We start from the raw sequence: 12910 nt of genomic DNA on the forward strand, positions 1-12910 counted from the left end.
GCGAACACACACACGATCTAGAACATGCAGAAGAACTGTTCCTACGCATTGACAAGGTTGCTGCAGTTCTGTTTGTACTCTTTCGAACATATACCTTAATAGCCACGCCGTTATAGAGGAGAAAGTGTAATGCTGCCACAGGTAAGCTATTCAAAACAATATAAGGTTGATGACCATTGCAAGAGAAAAGAAAATCTTTCGTTTCACAAGAATTTGTTGTGACCGACAAAAGAAGCGGCGCTTCCTCTTTCGTTCTGGCCTTGCTCGCACTGGTGCGTAGTTGCTGATATAACTTATGGCCTGGGGAAAATGTTAGTACTGGGCCTAGCTTAAACCATGTGGCACCTGTGGGCACTTCTAGTGCACTACCGGTACTTCTATCGGTGTACTTTGGTAGTGGTTCTTGAATATTTTAGCTCAAAATATAGAGCTCACACCCCTGAAAACCGTATAATAAAGCACTTTACCTTAAGTGTCTACGGGCATCTATATTTCTAGGAAACATGGTAGGCGAAGGTGCTGGCGACACTGGCGCAAATTTATAATACAGGAATAAAATGGCTGGAACACATGATCATTGATATGTGGGGTTTAACGTCCAAAAACCACCTTATGAATATGAAGGACGACATAGTGAAGGGCTCCGGAAATTTGGACTATGTGGGGTTCTTTAACGTGTGCCCCAATCTGAGAACACGGGCCTACAGCATTTTCGTCTCCATTGAAAATGCAGCCGCAGCCGCCGGGATTCACTCTCGCGAGCTGTGGGTCAGTAGCTGAGTAATTTAGCCACTGGACCACCACGGCAGGGACTGGCTGGAGCATCAGCACCAAATACAATGCACAAAACCGATGCACTAAGCAATGCAAAGCCGTTCCTTTCTTTTTATTTTCTCCGTACCAAATAAACGCAGGTAATCTGAGAAGTCCATGGTGCTAATAGCTAGTAGCAAAACATATACCGACACTGAAGGATAAACGCCTGCTCTGAAAATTTACTACCACGCACATTTATGAATTTAATGCCAGTGCTTACTCTAACAAGCCAGAAGCACACATGACACCTTTATTTTAAAGCAAGAATGGAACATGGGGAAGACGGTGTCATTGGAATGGCTTCGAAATATGTAGTACGGCCACACGTACATGTACCTTCAGGTCACGAAGAAAACGTATGTCGACGTCAGCTCGATGAACGACACGCTCCCACTTCATTCTTCAGTTATCGTTAGCAAACGGGAACACTCGCAACTTCCGTCCATTTGCCGTGACGATTCGCTAAGCAGCATCCGTTAGGATTTGCAGCCATACGCAATGCGAATATCGAGTGCACAACGCGCATCTCGTATCCACGTTGCAGTTCACGGACACAGAAGAACACGGTCTTCTCGAGTCGCCAACAAGCGCACCCCGAAAACTTTTGTCAGGCTTGGCAATCCATGTCTTTCGAGCGACGAGAGCATGTGTAGGCATAGAATAAAGAACCAATTTAGAAGTGGGAGAATGTAGCCTTGACAACAGAACGCAAGATAAGCAGCGTAGCACATGGAACGGCCGAGCGCACACAGGGGATGGCGCTGCGTAAACAGGAAGCGGAAAATTATTTTTTTGCGTTTTAGTTTTTAGGTAGGAAAAAAATCAAGTGGCCGCCCTTTTTATTACGTACCGTGTGCGTATGCGCCTACGCGGTTGCTTCGGGTGATTCTTGACTCCATGGTTATCCTTTTTAAACATGAGTGGACAAAAAAGACCGCGACTCTTGAAGGGCTACTTTTATCTTGTTACTTTTCGCCCGCTTACATTAAGCGCGTCGATACGCCCAGCAGAACACCAAAGCGCGCTTCGCAACACAGTATATTGGTGCTTACAAGGGTTACATGAAACCGGAAGACTTTCATTGGCAATTGGCACTAGTAAAAACAATTCACGAGTGAGTACGGGCAACAATATTTATTGACAGCAAACCAGCAATCAAGTTTCACTTAAAAAATAAATGTAGCATTATCGATAGTTCGCAAACGGCACGCTTTCGTTTTCAGAGGCACAAACGAACAGAAAAGCCTGTCTCGTTTGTAGAAACTATCATTACTAAACAGTCATAAAAATCAGCATGAGGTGCTTCAGTGAGAGCTTCGAATTACAGCTCCGGTTTTCGAACAGCACGGCTTAACACTCCCAGGTTTTATTGGATTACGACATGGTGCGGTCAAGCTGAGGACACAAGAAAGAAGGGTTTTTCGCAAGGAAGTCACGGTGGTGCGAAAGGCGAGAGATGCGCAAGCATTCGAACACGTGCAGAATCAGTGCGAATGTACATACGCAGAACACAAATATACAACACTGACAGCGAAGGAAGGTCTCGGAGTGAGATCATCGATAAAAATTAACAAATATGCACGCATTGACAAAAGGAGTATATTTGTCTTCACCGTGGAACTTGCAGAAATCGATGCCTTCATCGGTATGGCTTTTCCTAAAGTACTATATGCTGCAGTACAGCGACTATAACTGCAGAAACTGCAGTGACTTAAGAAGCCAATCAGAAATGATAGAAAGACGAAGGAACGCCAGGGACCCTGCTAACCATAGGATAAACAAATGTCGTCGAAAGGCGATAGTCTTGCGTGTGGAAAGAGTGAACCGCCCCGCCACGGTGGTCTAGTGGCTAAGGTACTCGGCTCCTGACCCGCAGGTCGCGGGTTCGAATCCCGGCTGTGGCGGCTGCATTTCCGATGAAGGCGGAAATGTTGTACGCCCGTATACTCCGATCTGGGTGCACGTTACAGAACCCCAGGTGGTCAAAATTTCCGGAGCCCTCTATACTACGGCGTCTCTCATAATCAAATGGTGGTTTTGGGACGTTAAACCCCACATATCAATCAAAAGAGTGAACAAGACATTTATTTGATGTTCTGAGTGAGAAATTCGGTGAATGGTATCCTGCAGGCGCTGCGTTAATGTGCCTCGAGCGTGCAGCGGAGGCGAACGAGCGCATCAAGTCACGTCACACGTGAGACATATGCGCCATCTGGCAGTTGTCTTAAAACAAAGCGCGTGGCTCTGAGACGGGTGTGCGCGTTCATCGCCGAGGTGATAAGGTGTAGAACTCAAGGCGACGGGTAGGTGCCACCACCGTTTCGTTTTAGCAAAGCGTTGGAAACACTCGCCTTTCCGTGCAAGCGATGCGTGGTCAGCGCAGCGTGATGAGCGCTACTGTCCTTAAAATTACTTTTGTGTGCCTTTTCTATAGTAAGATGCGCACATGCAGAATATATACGTGTTGTTATGGTGCCCCAGGCATGCGCAATAATTGCTTTTTACTTGACAATTGCAGAAGCATGAACGTTCAACCTTGAGCAACATAGGTGGGTGGTGCGGATGGCGTAAGCCGTTTCAAGTACCCGATGCCGTTAAGAGTGGACAAACAGACAAATGTACAGACAGACCGAAATGTTTGCGTCGAAGGTCCCCAAGAAAGACTATCGTCTTTAAAACTAACTGAGCTATGCGTGTCTGCTGACCCCAACGAACAACGGCAGGTCGTGTATTCCGCTTCGTCATCATCACCGATAACGGAGTACACAGGAGAACTCGTATGGCACCACGATCGCTAAACAATTTTTGAGCTCAGAAGTACTACACACAACGCGGAATTCAAACGTTAACTTTCAAAGATGTGGAAAAGCGTACTTCTTTTTGCAAAATGTGGCTCTTTTCGCTCTGAATTTTGAGCTAACTACGATGACGCTAGAGAATTTTTTTGGCATCCCCGAGTACAGGTTTGAATAGAGCTAGTGTGGTTCTTCTTTAGCTGTCAATTTTTTCGCCCCATTCGGCGATGAATGGAACTTGTGACTTTCCGAGGCCTGGCGTACGCACGTCTGTGCAGCAAAACCTGGTAATCGAAACGTAGTGCAAAGCCCACTGCAGAAACAGAGAGCAGGCTCGAAATGCTCTAGGTGACTTTGGTTCACAGCATTTAGGGTTGCCTCGGCGACGGCCAGATTAGCCGGGTGATGGGGGGATCACGCATAGCAATTAATACAGCTTAATGTGGCCACATTGGTTTATTAGAGGCAACTAATCTTAGAGGGCAGTAATTTAAGGGCCAAAACGAAAATGTTATTTCTTCCGTGAGTACCGAAGGCATGCCGCCATCGGTAATTATACGCCCGTCATCATGTTTTCTCTCGAGAACTACTGAAGCGAAAATGTTATTTTCTAATTCCAAGCAGTTCTTCGCACACTGCAGATGCTTTGAGCGTTTTTATCTATCTATCTATCTATCTATCTATCTATCTATCTATCTATCTATCTATCTATCTATCTATCTATCTATCTATCTATCTATCTATCTATCTATCTATCTATCTATAAAGTAAGAGAGTAAGAGTACTCTATTTACAGTAAGCACATTACAGAGCTCACCGCAGGGGCAAGGGCTAAAGGCAATCAGCCTGGTGGTTACAGTAACAGTAACTAGTGGTTAGTAACATGTTTGTTGTTTGTTTCTTAAAGGCTTCTTTGCTAGCCTTAAAGTTCTTTCCTACGGCATTTATCGTGCGAGACGTTTGATACGCAAAACTTTGTTTTTTATAATTGGTTCTTGTTCTAGGTGATTGCTCCGTTTGTTCTCGCTAATGGTAGTGTAATGTCTCGGCACAACTTTCCTCGTATAAGATGTACTTTTTAATTAACTGCAGCAATTTGAAGTAATATAATTGATCTACCCTGAGCATGGATTGTTCGATAAATAATAGAGCAGTTCGCAATACTGTACGTTTCCTCTCTATTTTTTAAAAAACAGCGTAGTACTTCGTTTTGTATGTTTAGAAGATTTTGGTAATTTTTTTTGGCGATGTTGTTCCACAAACTAGCGTCCTATAAGCCACTTCACAGTGGAAAAGTACGTAGTGCATCTATCTATCTATGTATCTATCTATCTATCTATCTATCTATCTATCTATCTATCTATCTATCTATCTATCTGTCCATCTATCTATCTATCTATCTATCTATCTATCTATCTATCTATCTATCTATCTATCTATCTATCTACTAGCTAGCTAGCTAGCTGGCTAGCTAACTGCCTACGTCTGGATGCTACCTTGGCCACTTACTTTACTTACGGTATACAAAATTTAGAGTGGAAGGGTAAGGGGCTTTGATTATTTCGACTGTCCGGTTTCGACGTCCATAACGTGAAAATACTGTTTCGTGTGACGTCAAACTCGTTCTTCCGTACACGTGTGGCACATGCCCGTACAGCATGGGTCGCGGTATGCAGGTATGCGCCGCTCGTCTTTGAAAGTTTATATCTACCGAGAAACAGCGAGAACAGAAATTCGTAGTTTAACTGTGAGAGCGTTAAAAAAACGAACATCGGCAGCGTTAACTCGATGAACGCAAACATTATATGCTATGGACCCAGGAGAAATTGTACCCAAGCACTGTACGTGGCACTCAAGTATCCTACCACAAAGCCATACCAGATCACGCAAACATGCCTAAAAGAAAAAAAAAACATGAAGGGTTAATGGTTCACCATGGCTGCAGTGCTGCCCGTTAAATTTTATAAGGAATAAATTTATAGCCAAATGACACAGGCGTCCCGTCAGGGTAAAATGAAATGTAGTTAGGCGCCATCTACAAGAGTGTGTCTGTGTAGCACTATCTAGAGCTGTCATCCTTGCAAGCACAAGTGCTGCATTTGAGCTGACTACTTCTGGTGTTGGTAACACCCATGTTGCTCTTGGCATCACTACGCGACTGTAAAGAACTGGCTATACAAAACTTACGTGACTAATAAGCATACATATCCTTGCGAATTACGTTTGTAGATACGCTTAGCGCCAATTCGTAACGTTTCGCTCAACAAAAAATTACGCCATTGTAACCTTCCCTCCGTATGCTTCGCATAACATTAATTCCCATGGTATGTGGGTCTGCTGAATCGTTCTGCGTATACGTTTAGCCCGAAAGTTAAATACAGGCTATGTTCTGCGCTCTTGCTGCGGCACTCATCCCCCCCCCCTTTTTTTTTTAATCAGGCCGTCTCGTCAACAGGAAGTGCTCACGCTACAGCTCTTGTGAATACAACACGCCACAGCCAGGCATAAATCCTGACATTCTCTAATCGTGTGATGTGATAACACCACCCAAAATGACTATGCCTGTTCCTTTCGGAACGCTTCCTTTCCCGCCACGTGTCATCACGACACACGTGTAATGTGGGCGTGACTCGCCACCTCTGTCGAGAGAGCTCCAGCTGATGCAGTGTTACGTTTTCTCCACATTGGCCAAGCCAAGACGCTTTTTTTTCTCAGTGTCCTGCAGGATTTGTTTTTGTGGCAGGGACATTGTTCAACTCCCACCTACCATGCATTCACCGCCTCCTCGATGACAGCTCCTTTTTTATATACGGTATACTAGTGCAGTATTTCGCTTCGACTGAAACTTTTTCGTCGCGTGACACGGCGTCCGCTTGCAGATGAGGGGGACTGGCTAACATTTATCGGGTGGATGTACTACACCCTGCATACGTGACTTCTCTCGCGTGCCTTTCCTTCCATGGTGAAAGGGCCCAGACAGGCGCACCCAGACACGACCATCAGTGCCTGCCATGCGAACAAAATACATGCTCCTATGCATTGCTAGTATAGAATACAGAACCGTTGCGATGACCCTATATTTCTACGCTCGGAGCATACGCACAAGACCGTATGTGCTTATTTGTTCTTCATTCTAACTTGGAGACGCCCATTTGATTGACAGCCCAGCCCCCTTTACGGGCCAGCGGATACACCGTCTCTCGCTGCACGACATAGTGGGCATTCATTTCCGGTGGCGACAACGAAACTCCTGTCCATTGAATTAGAATGATCATATTTTCGGATGCCAGGATTCTAGACACGTTGTATCCAGTATACTGGAGGACTCAGGCTAACGTGCCGCTGCGAATCTTTTTAGTTCTCGTGGGCTTAGCGCACAAGATAATTTTGCACCAATCTAAGTGCACCTGTTGTGATTGGGACTCCAACCGGCACCATTGAGATATGCAGTAACATTTGTTAGGCAATAGCATAGAAGGGTAGCTAGCATTCTAATGAAAGTGAAATGCAGAAGCATTTGAATATTATGCCTTCTAAAAGGACCGGTCAATACTCATCTGAAATGCTCCTCACCTTCCCGTCACCATTCATTTCGACCTCTTCTCCTTTGTGCTGGTATTTTTAAACTCCCCAGTTAAACAAGATAATCAAGCGAGAAGAACAGTTTGTCTGAACCGCTCATTAAAACTCCATTCCTCAAACTTTGCATAGGTCAGATCACCGTATCAAGTACACTGTAAATATACCACAGAAAATTCATTGGTTCTGTGAACCGTAGGATCAAATGCCAGTTCATTGTTACCAGAGTATCGCTGACATGTAGAGACACATTCGTAAGTACCATCTAACAAGAGTTACACGCATTGTGCACCTTTCTTCTCATTCTTATAGTAGTCAATTCAGTCAGCGCACCGCTTCGTGTATAAGACATTTCCTTGGACAGTGATTTATTGCCGTTCGAAGCGTAAGCCGTATTTAACGCAAGCATCAGGGTTATCTAGTACCTCACAATACGTGCACCCTCCACGGTATTCGTGAGTCAGGGTCATCCAGCTTAGCACAATGTTGGGAATTAAACGAAAGGGGCGTAAGTCTTTATCGTTACGCTAGAAAAATGAGATGCGTGTGGTGCGATTCAATACGATGTGCGGCGCATCAAAAAGGTTGGCTGCTCCAGTTGAGCGATGCGTTTGCACAAATCGTGCTCACTCTACCACAAGTGAAACCTTCCTTATATGAAAGACGCTGCACGTCACAGCGGGTGAGAAAAAAGAATATTTTGAACAGAAATATTCGAATTATATGGGTGCTTGCGCAGAATCCCAATCTATACACAGATGTACACGTCGTTGTGCAGCTGGTAGCGAAGACTGAAACGACAAATTGTGTGGTTTTTGTTGATTTGATTGATATGTGGGGTTTAACGTCCCGAAACCACCATATGTATATGAGAGACGCCGTAGTTGAGGGCTCCGGAAATTTCGACCACCTGGGGTTCCTTAACGTGTACCCAAATCTGAGCACACGGGCCTACAGCATTATCGCCTCCATCGAAAATGCAGCCGCCGAAGCCGGGATTCAATCCCGTGACCTGCGACTCAGCAGCCGAGTACCTTAGCCACTTGACCACCGCGGCGGGGTGTATTACTTTCGTGAAAGAACGCATATTCGGAGCTTCGGTCAGGACACATCAAAAACAAAACAAACACAACAACAAGACAAACCGCGGGAAGATGACAACTGTCGTGCCGCATTGGAGAAGGCAACCATTCAAATGCGCCGTAATGATAAGAGATCTCCGTGTCCCGCCTTCCCACTCACGCTCGCGCAATGCACTGGCCTGCACTTGCTGCAATGAGTTCCCACTGTTTGCGGTGAGAGACGCGGTCTGATACTACCACTTGTTGTTTGAGGCGGCGGACGTTTGGCCGAGCGAACCCTCATTACATATACACGCGCTGTCCACCTTCCTTTCCCGTAAATTTTGCACCGATCACAGGATCCGCTACAGAATCAGTACCGGGATTTAATCCTCCGTGGCCTAGTAACGAGCTATTGTCACCCACACATGACACGCCTGCGTTGCTATCGCTCAAACGGTGCAGCGTAGTGAATCCTACACGGCGCGTGTGGTGCGATAGGCGCCGTGGGTGCCAAAGTAAAGACTGAATAATTTCCTTTTCATTCCAGTGGTCTTCTTAAGGGGTTCGGCTGCCACCAATGGCAGCCCTGGTGCCAAACCGTGCTTCTTGGTAGACCATACTGTTTTAGCTACTCGAGAAAAAAAAATGGCTCCGTATCTGCATGTTAATCTGCCAATGTCGTCGAAAGACGATTGTCTTGCGTGTGGAGAGAGTGAAAATAACATTTCTTTGATGTTCTGCGCAAAAACATCGTTGAATGGTATTCTGGAGGCGCTGCGTTAAAGTGCCTCGAGCGTGCAGCGGAGGCGAACGAGCGCATCAAGTCACGTCACACGTGAGACATGAGCGCCATCTGGCAGTTATCTTGGAAAACAAACCGCGTGGCTCTGAGATGGGTGTGCGAGCCCGTCTAAAAGGTGATAAGGTGTAGAACGCAAAGCGGCGGGTAGATGCCACCACCAATCTCGTCTTAGCAAAGCGTTGGAAACACTCGCCTTTTTGTGCAAGCTTTACATGGTCAGTGCAGCGTGATAAGCGCTACGGTCCTTAGAATTACTATTGTATGCCTTTTCTAGTAAAAGACGCACATGTAGAATATATACGTGTTGTTATCGTGCCCCAGCCATGTGTAATAATTGCTTTTACATTGACAATAGCACAAGTATGAACGCTAAAACTTGAGCAACAATAGTGGGCGCTGCGGATGAGGTCGGCTGTTTCAAGAACCCGGTGCCGTCCAGAACAGACAGACAAATGTACAGATAGACCAAAACTTTTGCGTCAAAGGTCCCCAAGAAAGACTATTGCCTTTAAAAGCCACGTATATCCAGGGATTGCATGATGATAAGCGAGGCGTAGCTTCGAAGGGTTTTATCGCTAAACCATGAATCGTCCCTCTGTCGGTACGTCCGTCCGCGCGTATGCCTGTCTGTTGTATGTATGTATGTATGTACGTATGTATGTATGTATGTATGTATGTATGTATGTATGTATGTATATATGTATGTATGTATGTATGTATGTATGTATGTATGTATGTATGTATGTATGTCCATCTGTCTTTCTCACTGTCTGTCCATTCGTCTGTATGCATGTCCGTCTGTGTGTATGTCTGTCCGTCCGTCTACCTAGTGAACATTCCAAATACCGACATCTCGATCGCCTCTTTTCATCATATATTCATCATATACTAGCACAGCCCTCCAGCGGACATTCCAAGGACTAAAACAAGAGGTGCTACTACATACAGGAAACGCAGCACCCATGCCTTTAGGAGCTTCGCCCCTAATAAAAAAAATGGCAGCTTATCCACGGAGGGATCGATGGATAGTGGGGCGAAGCATCCGTCCGTCCATTCGTTCTTGCTTCCGTCCATCCATGCGTGCGTCCGTGGGGCCGCCCGTGCGTCCACCCGCCCGTCCCTGCATGCGTCTGTTCGTGCGTCCGCACGTTCATCTGTGCGTCCGTCCCTGTTTTCTTCCATGCATCCACTCCTGCGTCCTTCCATGCGTCCATCCCTCTGTGAATCCATCCGTGCGTCCGTCCATGCATCTGTCTGTGTGTCCGTTCGTCCACCTATTCAACACGCCAAGTACCACCATCTCGCATCTTTTCATCATATATTCCTCATATAGAAGCACCGCCATCCAGCAGACATTTTAAGGACTGAACGAGAGGAGGCACACGCACACTTTCTTACGGCTTGCGCTTCGTGTCTACTTCCCACCTTTAACCACCTCGAGTTCATGGTATATACTAGTTCACTGAATTCATGGCACTGCGGCCCAACGCTCACTAAACCTTTCTAAAACCTAGGAGGTTACGCCCAGCGAGTATAACGTAGCAACCCTTTCTTGTCTTCTGTGCGTTGTTGAACAATAAAAATTCGCAGCGTGCGCGTTAACTAAAAGCCAAATTCTCCTGTCTCTCATTACCCCTTAGCAGCCATTGGCATGTACATTGAACACTTTTTTATTGTTCAACAACTGACAGAAGAAATCTCTCACCAGCGCCATCTTGGAAGTCAAAATGTTATACTTGTTACACACTACTACAACGGCTACGAGGGACGAACGGGTGCCGCTATAAGGAACTTCGCCCCTGAAAAAACATGCTACTAAGGCGCGCAATTTGTTTTCCGGTACATATCAATTGTTCGAGGCACTAATTACTTCGTTTAGGACGGTGCGTTCCACCGATGTGAATTCTTGTTTGACCGAATTTTGTATAGTTTCAGCAACGCTGCATCCTTTTAGAGAATCAAAAGTACAGCAGGTGCGCGGCCGCTTCCTTCCAACTCACCTTCGTCGAACCGGCACACGCCAACTTACATCAACACTGGCAGCGGGATCGCCGCTGTTTGTGTACGCCCCTGCACCATCTGCATGACCCCGTACCATGCAGGAACAGTACATCACCGCGGGGAGACAGACGACCTGTCACTTGTCACGCCCTGTTTACAAGGTCCTGAGTGATGCATTTATCATTTGTGGGAGGGGGGAGGGGCTACTTGCCTTTGCACCGTGCCATAGCCTCCCAAGCATCTTCTACCTACTTATTTCTGCTCCTTCTTTTTCTGAAGCCCCCAACGCCGACGTCACGACAACTCTTCTACCCCGTCGTACAACCTCTCTGGCGTCTTTATGCGCTGCTGCCGTCGTGCTGCAGACACGCTTGCTGGTAAACGCCGTTTCGTGCTGAATAATTTACGTATGGTTAGTACGTATATGCAGGGTTCCCGTGTAAGGAATACAAATTTACTCTCTGAAATTCTGATGTAAGGACACGTGCAGGCCAAGTGACCTTCTGGTCACTTCGACATGTTAGATTACAAAAGTGTAGCGCCTGTATTATTCTCCTTTAAAAAGAAAAAATACTCAGGTCACAGTTACTGGTGCGATATCAGCCAAATGTAAACTAAAAGCATCTATCTTTCTTTCACTGTGAACGCAACCATTGCTTCAGGTGGGTATGATAAGGGTGGTACTTTTTGAACTTTTCTGAACGTTCCTGACAACGTCTTTTTTTTTTAACAAGAATGTCTTATGTGCGTGTTGTTAGTTTTGGAAGATATTTCTGTGCTTTTCTGAGCATGCCTCTTTCTGAACGCCACTCTTGTCCGCATGCCTGCGATGCTCCGATATAGAAGTTTAGGCACCATGCAGCTCCGAGACCAACTAACAACAACGCACGACGACTATTTTGCTAGGGCATGCGCAAAAAAGGTGCGAGTTCGAATCCGAGTGACAGGGGTACGCGAAGGTTCGTTCTTAATCGCTGAAAATTGAAAGTCAACTTGAAGGGGCTCTGCAACACACCTTGAGCGTGGTCAGAAAATGCTGCCCAATGATGGTGAAGGCTCCAAAGAACATTTCAGCCGAATATTGCAGCACGACGTGAGGCATAAAATTCGCAAAAAGTTTCCAATTGAACTAGAATTCTCTCGCTCTTCTCACGGAACTGGACACCATATACCCAAATTGGACTGCGTCACTTGCCCGAAAGTACACGGACATGACCACTGGCTGACTTGAGCATTGTTCATAATCACCGCTGCCATCACTGTGTGCCATGATGTCCCCGCATGCATCAGGTTCTGCAGGGCGCGCTCGCAATCACACTGAATGTTAACCACGCTCTCGAAAAAAAAGTGAGCAAGAAAAGCACTCATAATGATGATGTACGCTGACGGGCAGACATAGCTCTAAACTTGCCACCTACGTAGCTTGTTGCCCCGCGCATGCATTGCCCCCAGTTCTTGTCTGCCCGGGCAAGCAGTGCGTTTCCCGGTGATGTCTTTGAGTTCTACAGCGAACCGTAACCTGAATGCAATAAAATGTTTGAGAATTTGATTATTCATATGTGGCGTGTAACGTTCCAAAACCACCATATCATTATGAGAGACGCCGTAGTGGAGGGCTCCGGAAACTTAGACCACCTGGGGCTCTTTAACGTGCACCCAAATCTGAGCACACGGGCCTACAACATTTCCGCCTCCATCGGAAATGCAGCCGCTGCAGACGGGATTCGATCCCGCGACCGGCGGGTCAGCAGCCGAGTACCTTAGCCACTAGACCAGCGCAGCAGGGCAATGTTTGAGAATTTAAGTTTAGCCTTAGAACAGCGTTAAAATGCCGCAAAAGTTCGTTGTGGGCC

The 12910-nt window shown here is 46.2% G+C and overlaps 1 protein-coding gene across 3 annotated transcripts in view; it reads left to right on the top strand.

The window, feature by feature from the left end:
- LOC119172901 (protein sax-3) overlaps positions 1-12910 on the top strand; it is a 249292-nt gene that overhangs the window by 191221 nt on the left and 45161 nt on the right. The window lies entirely within an intron of this gene.

Source organism: Rhipicephalus microplus, chromosome 4 (assembly GCF_043290135.1).
Source record: "Rhipicephalus microplus isolate Deutch F79 chromosome 4, USDA_Rmic, whole genome shotgun sequence".
Lineage (NCBI taxonomy): Eukaryota > Metazoa > Arthropoda > Arachnida > Ixodida > Ixodidae > Rhipicephalus > Rhipicephalus microplus.